This window comes from Palaemon carinicauda, chromosome 19 (assembly GCF_036898095.1).
Source record: "Palaemon carinicauda isolate YSFRI2023 chromosome 19, ASM3689809v2, whole genome shotgun sequence".
In the NCBI taxonomy this organism is placed as follows: Eukaryota; Metazoa; Arthropoda; class Malacostraca; order Decapoda; family Palaemonidae; genus Palaemon; species Palaemon carinicauda.
Window position 1 is genome coordinate 107423340 of NC_090743.1, and position 7851 is coordinate 107431190.

Genomic DNA, 7851 nt, shown 5'->3' on the forward strand with positions numbered 1-7851 from the left:
AGTTTTTATAAGAGATTGTACAAAATCTATTGCATTTAATTTTGTAATTTGGACCAAATATTCTTTTGTAAAATTCAGATTATTTTGTATTGTGGTCAATAGAAATATCTATCTATCCATATGTATATATATTTGTATCTACATATACATACACGTATGCACACACACATGCAAAATCAAAATTTGCGTAATTTAATTTCTCTATTAGCCTGTACAGTAAAAGCTAACCAAATTTGGGAGGCAATATGCTCGCCCAAATAATCCCTTTTGCCCAGAAATATGACAAATTCGGAGATAATTTGTATTTTTCCTAACCATACAAACCTTAGCTATTTACATAGGGTATTACTTTCCGCGTAGCTGAAATGACGAGCCATTAGATTTTTAACGAGGGTTAACTACCCCCCCCCCCCCGCTAGTTATCAGGGGGTAGGGAAGGGGTAGCTTGCTACCCCTCCCCCCCACACACCGGTGAGTTGTCTCACTTCACTTGGAGGTAGGACTTGACTTGGGGGACAGGGCTGGCGGGCAAATATGTGTAAATAGCTAAGGTTGGATGGTTAGGAAAAATACAAATTATCTCCGAATTTGTCATTTGTACCGTAACCGAAATACAAACCACGCTGTTTACATAGAGTGACTTACCCCTTAGGAAGGGCGGAAAGTCCCCAGCCTTACTGGCTTTTGGCTTTACCCGGGGACCCGAAATCCGAGTGAGCAGCACTCGAGAAAGGGGTTCCCTGCACCTCGCACTTTTTGTTCCTTGCTACGAACGTGCGGCCTACATAAGTTGTGTGTGGAGGAAGTTGTGACTCGTCTAGGAAGTTGACCTGGAGTTCTTTAGATAGAAATCTAGGCTAGGACATTCCCAATACCACCTCGTCAGGGTATGTGGGACGCAAACAGTATTACAGCTAATACTAGGAGCACAAGGGAGCATGGTTTACCTGCAGAGGTTGAGGTCAGCCATGCAGAGACCAGGATGCTGCTTTCCCCAAGGGAGGGGAGAATGAAGAAAGAAGTAAGGGCCAGACATACTCTTTCAATCACGCAGACTAAAACCAGGTAACAATGCCCCCAACCTTCTGCTACCTGCCCATTAAGGAGCCTGAGGTTAGACTAGCTGTTGTGCATCCACCACAGGGCCAATAGAGAAGGTATCGAGGCTCCTGTGGGTCACGTCCTGCAGGTAGTGGGCTGTGAAGGTCGTTTGGCGCTTCCACACCCCAGCTTGCAAGACCTGCGTCACAGAGAAATTTCTCTTGAAAGCCAGGGACGTAGCGATGCCCCTGACATCGTGCGCTCGAGGGCGACGTGATGGAGGAGGGTCAGGATTCAAGGCGTGTTGAATAACCTTCCAGATCCAGGCCAAGATGGTGTTCTTGGTGACCCTCCTCTTCGTCCTTCCTGTGCTTACGAATAACACTTGCACATGAGGACGGACTGCAGCTGTTCTTTTCAAGTAACGCCTCAGACTCCTCACTGGGCAAAGTAACAGATGGTCTGGGTCACTTGTTACAGAACGAAGACTCATTACCCCGAAGGAGTCGAACCTAGGGTCTGACACCCCAGGGTTCTGAGTCTTGGCAACAAACTCAGGGACGAACCTGAACGTTACCTCCCCCCATCCCCTTGCATCGGCGACGTCGTAAGAAAGACCATGAAGTTCACTGACCCGCTTGGCCGAGGCCAAAGCGAGCAGGAAAGCCGTCTTCCAAGACAGGTGGCTATCAGACGCCTGGTGTAATGGTTCAAACGGAGCTCTCTTCAGAGCCCTGAGGACCTGAACCACGTTCCAAGGAGGAAGTCTTACTTCTGACTGAGGGCAGGTAAGCTCATAGCTGCGTATGAGTAGAGAAAGTTCTAATGAAGAGGAAATGTCCACTCCTTTCAGCCTAAAAGCCAGGCTTAAGGCTGAGCGATAGCCTTTCACCGCCGGAACTGAAAGGCGCATTTCCTCCCGTAAATACATAAGGAACTCCGCCGTTGCTGGAATAGTGGCATCGAGCGGAGAGATATCCCTCCCACGACACCAACCACAGAAGACTTTCCACTTAGCCTGGTAGAATCCGATAGAGGACTTGTGCAGGTGGCGAGACATCCTGTCCGCAACCTGTTGCGAAAATCCTCTCTCTGTGAGGAGACGCTGGATAGTCTCCAGGCGTGAAGCCGAAGCGACGCTACGGCTTTGTGGAAGATGTTGCAGTGTGGTTGTCTGAGTAGCTCGTGTCGTGGGGGGAGTTCCCTCGGAAGCTCCGGGAACCATTCCGCGTGATGCCATAGCGGAGCTACAAGTCATGGAGAGATTGACCGATAGTCTGGTCCTGTTGAGCACCCTTCTCATCAGACAGAATGGTGGGAAGGCGTAAACGTCGATGTTGTCCCACCTCTGCTGAAAAGCATCTTGCCAGAGAGCCTTGGGGTCCGGGACTGGAGAGCAGTACAGGGGCAGCTTGAAATTCAAGGCTGTCGCGAACAGATCTACTGTCGGGGAACCCCACAAAGTCAGGACTTTGTTGGCTATCTGAGGATCCAAAGACCAATCGGTACTCACTATCTGCGTTGCTCTGCTCAGACTGTCGGCAAGCACATTCCTCTTCCCCGGAATGAAGCGGGCCGAAAGTGTGACCGAGTGGACTTCGGACCACCTCAGAATCTCTACAGTAAGATGGGATAGCTGTTGAGAAAAGGTACCTCCCTGCTTGTTGATGTAAGCCACTACCGTGGTGTTGTCGCTCATCACCACTATGGAGTGGCCCGCCAGAGTCCGTTGGAACTGCTGAAGAGCCAGGAAAACAGCCTTCATTTCTAGCAGGTTGATGTGGAGGTACTTTTCTGATTCTGACCAGAGGCCTGAGAACCTTTGGTTCAGAATGTGGGCCCCCCACCCTTCTTTTGACGCGTCCGAATCCGGGGGGAGGACGAGAAGATCCACTCCCTTTCGAAGGTTCACGTCGTTCAGCCACCACCGAAGGTCCGTCAGTTCCGTGGATCCTATAGGAACCAGAAAGTCCGGAGAATCGGAGCCTTGATTCCACCTGGACTTTAGCCACCATTGCAGCGATCTTATCCTGAGGCGACCGGTTAGAACTAGACGTGCCAAGGAGGAAAGGTGGCCTAGAAGACGTAACCATGATTGGGCCGGAAGCTCTTCCCGCCTGAGGAAAAGTTCTGCAACCCTCCTCAGCCTTGCTATCCTGTCGTCTGATGGAAAGGCTTTGTGGAGATCGGTGTCTAATATCATGCCTAGATATACCAGTCGTTTCATCGGAAGCAGAGAGGACTTCTCGAGATTTACCATGATCCCCAGATCTCGGCAAACCTCCAGAAGCCTGTCCCGGTGTTGAAGAAGGGTCGACTCCGAGTCTGCCAAGATCAGCCAGTCGTCCAGATAACGGAGGAGACGTATGCCATTCCTGTGCGCCCAAGACGAAATCAGTGTGAACACTCTGGTGAACACCTGAGGTGCTGTGGAGAGACCGAAACACAGCACCTTGAACTGGTAGATCTTGCTGTCTAGGCTGAATCTCAAGTACTTCCTGGAAGACGGATGGATTGGGATCCTTCAGATCCAGTGTGCACATGAAGTCTTGCGGTCTCACTGCAAGTCTGACCGTGTCTGCTGTCTCCATGCTGAACGAAGTTTGTTTGACAAATTTGTTCAGGGGTGAGAGATCGATGACCGGTCTCCAGCCTCCAGACGCCTTCTTTACAAGAAAGAGTCGACTGAAGAAGCCTGGGGAGTCGACTGAAGAAGCCTGGGGAGCCGTCGTCGACCTCCTGGAGAGCATCCTTCTTGAGCATGGTCTCGATTTCTGCCCGAAGGGCTAACCCCTTTGCCGATCCCATGGCATAGGAGTTCAGCGACACTGGATTCGCCGTCAGGGGAGGTGGAGATGTCTTGAATGGGACGCGATAACCTCGGCCGCAAGTTACTGCCACCTGTGCACGCAACTTTTCAGGCATCCCCCCACAGGTGGACACGCGCGGGGATTGCCGATCCGAGCGCTTGCGGCCTCGGCCGCTGCCCCTAGGATTCTTTCCTCCCCTAGAGGACTTGCCGCGCCTTTTGTCCTTGGTTTGAAAGGGCTGCGGCTTAGACACCCCTGTCTTAGCTGCCGGAGCCTGCTTCGGTGTCTTGCGAGGCTGCTGTTGCTGTTGAGGTGCCGGAGGCTTGTAGGGCCGAGATATAAGGGCCCTCTGGAGGAGAGAATCTTGATTCGATCTCCTCCACCTCTCAGCTGTTCGTTCTATGTCCTTGGGCTCAAGCAGATCCCTCCTAGTGATGGAGGAGTGTCTGAGCCTGCAGACGTCCACGGCGGGGACCTTCGGATGGAACCTCTCGGTCACTGCGTTGCGACGCTTGAGGATCGAGTTAGCCCACAGGTTAGCAACCTGGTGAGCGAGGAACTCAATCGAACGCGTGCCCGAGAGGAGGAAGGTCTCCAAAGCCTTCTTATTGCTCTCTTTGGACAGATCCTCAGAGCGCAATAGGATGCCCAGAGATCCCAGCCAAACGTCCAGCCACGAAGTTGCCTGCATGGCACTCTTCGTGACCTTCTCAAGTTTCAGGATCTCCGACGCCGAGAACGTCACCTACCGGGCGGAGAGCTTCTTGAGAGGAGTTCCCCTGGTCAGCTCTTCCACAGAATGGTGGAGCGGAAGGGCCATACTGGACTCCCCCATGATCTCAAAGTACCTCCTCTGATGTACTCGAGGAGGCGGGAGAAGTTTGAACCCGGCAGGAGAACGACCGGAGGAGGTGAGCTCGGAGAGCTGGGCTTCGACCCTGTCCCTGGCCCCTTTCACCCCTTTGGACCAAGGCAAAGCTGCGCTGGACTTAGGGGGTTTCTGGGTGCCGTAGACTTGGTCTAGCACCGTGTCCTTGCCCTCACGAGGGGCAGTCTCCGGGTCCTTAAACTTGTTGAGTTGCCTCATCAAGCCTAGGACCTGCCAGAAAGCGTGTTCCGACTCGAACTGGTCTCCTCCTTGCGGACTGGCAGCTAAGTCTCCGGTCCCCAAAGGCTCATCTTGGGGAGACACGTGGACGTCCTCCCGGGGTCTAGTTGGCTCTGGACGGATCCTGGATGACAATTTAGGAATCGTCTTGGAGTCCTTGGGCTCCCTCCTAGGAGGAATACAGGACTCCAGCAAAGAGGTCTGGAAGGGGGCTTCCTCGCGAGAAGTTTCTCTCCTAAGAGGAGGGGTTCCTCCCATTGGTGCCGTGGGGGACAACCCTGCCTCGCTGGACTCTCCTGAGGACGAAACAACCTCGTCCACGGGAGAAGGAGAAACAGTACGCGAAGGAGAAGGCGTAGGAGTCCTCCTGACCGACCTCTTGGGAGCCAACTTCTCCCGAGGAGAAGTCACCACGAAGTCCACTCCTCTCCTTCTCTTTAGCGGGGATGAATCTGCCGTCGGTTTAAGTCCCAAATCAACGAGGGCAGGCTTCACAGCCTGAACCACTGCGTTCATTATGTGACGGAACCAAGGCTGACGGGTAACTGACGCTGTGTCAGTTATCCCTGCTGGAGGGAAGGGGATCTCCTGACCCTTCGGAGTGGACGCCACGGGGCCTGCCTGAAAAGAAGAAGAAAAAGAATGTTGCATGGACCTCTCCGTAGATCCTTCTAAGGGGGAGGATCAGGAGAGGACGACCCAAAGAGGCGCCTCCTAACTCCCTTATAGGGAGAAGGAAGTCCTCTGTTGCGGAGAGGCCGACGGGCCTTACGTCGAATACGGCCACGAGGAAGGGCGTCCGGGGCATCAGTCCTCCGAAGAGGAGTCTCTGTCAGCGCGCTCCCCCGAGGGGGAGACCCGCCCGCAGGAGAGACCGTGGGACTCCCCTCCCCCCTCGGAGGATCTTCGGAGTGGGGCGGAGAGCCTTCAGCAACGTCCGCAACAGGAGCAGCATCAAGGGTTTGAGCAGACCCGTTGGAAGGCTCGGCCAAGACAGTGTCGACAAAATCCGAAGGGAATACCTCCGGTATTACCGGCGACTGTTTGACTGCAGCCCCCAACTGGATCAGGTCAAACAGGGTGTCCTTGGAGGGCGAGCCCTTAAGCCCCAAGGAAGCCCAAAGGTGGAACAAATCATTATTAGACACAGTTTGGTCATCCAAATTATCCTCCCCCGGTGTAGAAGAGGGAGCTGCCACGCTAAGGGAGGCAACGCCCTCTTCCGCACCCCGAGGTCGGGAAACACCACTAGGGCCTGCGCTACCACTCGGCAGTCTCTCACGAGAGACTGATCGAGTGGGAGCTTCAGAGGAGGTTCGGGCGGCGGAAGAGGAGTCCTTAGAGCCTTCCTTCTTCAAGGTTGCCCCTGAAGGAGAACGGTCTCTCTTGGACTTCTTCTTACGCTGACGGCCGAACTTCTCCCACTGGGAGGCAGACCACTCCCTACACTCACTGCAAGTATTCTCCCTATCACACCGTCGGCCTCGGCACTGTGGGCAAAGGGTGTGAGGATCGGTGTCCTCCGCTGACATGAAGGTCCCACAAGGGCGGCTAGCGAGTCCAGGGCACTTGCGCATAGCGATGATAATGGTCGAGGCCAACTTCCATACACACAGAACTAGAAAAAGCAAAAAAACAAATTAAGGCTGTCATTAACGAGGACGAAAACAGCAACGTCTGTACTTCGTCTGAGGCAAAAGTGAAGAGACAACTCACCGGTGTGTGTGTGTGGGGGGGGGGGGGGGGGGTTAGCAAGCTACCATTCCCTACCCCCTGCTAACTAGCGGGGGGGGGGGGTAGTTAACCCTCGTTAAAAATCGAATGGCTCGTCATTTCAGCTACGCCGAAAGTAATACCCTATGTAAATAGCGTGGTTTGTATTTGGGTTACGGAACAAACTCGCAGTTAAGCCTTCCTTCCGATGTAATAGGATTATGTTAAGAGGAAATAGTGGTGGGTGCTCTACATACTTCGGAGTCTCTCTCTCTCTCTCTCTCTCTCTCTCTCTCTCTCTCTCGAAAAATACTCTACGTAAGTTATTAAAGTTTTGTGATAAAATAGCCATTTTTATCTTATACTTAAAAAAAAACTTCATAGGAAATAAGCTGTAAAAAAAAAGTTATCAATAAGAAATCAAAATTGCGGCCACCCGTGGAGATGCGGGGCATCGATCCCCGTACCTCTCACATGCTAAGCGAGCGCTCTACCATCTGAGCTACATCCCCAACAGTCGGTGGCTCTGGAGGTGCCGGGGATCGAACCCGGGGCCTTTCACATGCAAAGCGAACGCTCTACCACTGAGCTACACCCCCTTGATACCTTATCCTGATCAATAGGAACTAAATGCTTTGGACAGGTGACAATTTGTCATTTTTACGTAGTGTTTTAGAGCGATATGTTCATTTTCAAAGCACTGAAATGTTGGAAAATGTTGTTAAACAGAAAATAACTGTAATGGTGCTAGGCAATGATATATCCTTAATTTTTTTCGTAATTTAAACAAGACCAGTATCGAGATATGAATAGCGATGATCAGCAGATGCAACCAAGGATCTTGAATACAAGCACCCAACTTGTAATTTATCTAAGTTTAAACGGATATAAACAATCGTAAACATGTATATATGCACCCATACGTATAAAGCGCTCATGTATCAATTCAAGTAACGCAGAGGGAGATTTTTCTTTTAATTAAATGGGACTTCATATTTCGTGATAGCTATGCAAAGAATTAATGATACTTTCTCTTAAAGAATGTGAGAAATTACCTCTTCCATAAGAGGCAGGAAACTATGGAAAAGTAAATCTAGAACTTCATCTCCTTCAGCTCTTAAAAATCGAGAAACAAAAATGTACAGTGCGCATCTCTCTCTCTCTCTCTCTCTCTCTCTC

At 51.6% G+C, this 7851-nt stretch overlaps 1 non-coding gene across 1 annotated transcript; it reads right to left on the minus strand.

Annotated features, from left to right (window-relative positions):
- Positions 1 to 7199: 7199 nt before the first annotated feature.
- Positions 7200 to 7271, minus strand: TRNAA-UGC (transfer RNA alanine (anticodon UGC)). Its single transcript has one exon. It is a non-coding gene; the product is annotated as a tRNA-Ala (tRNA).
- Between the last annotated feature and the right edge of the window lie 580 nt (positions 7272 to 7851).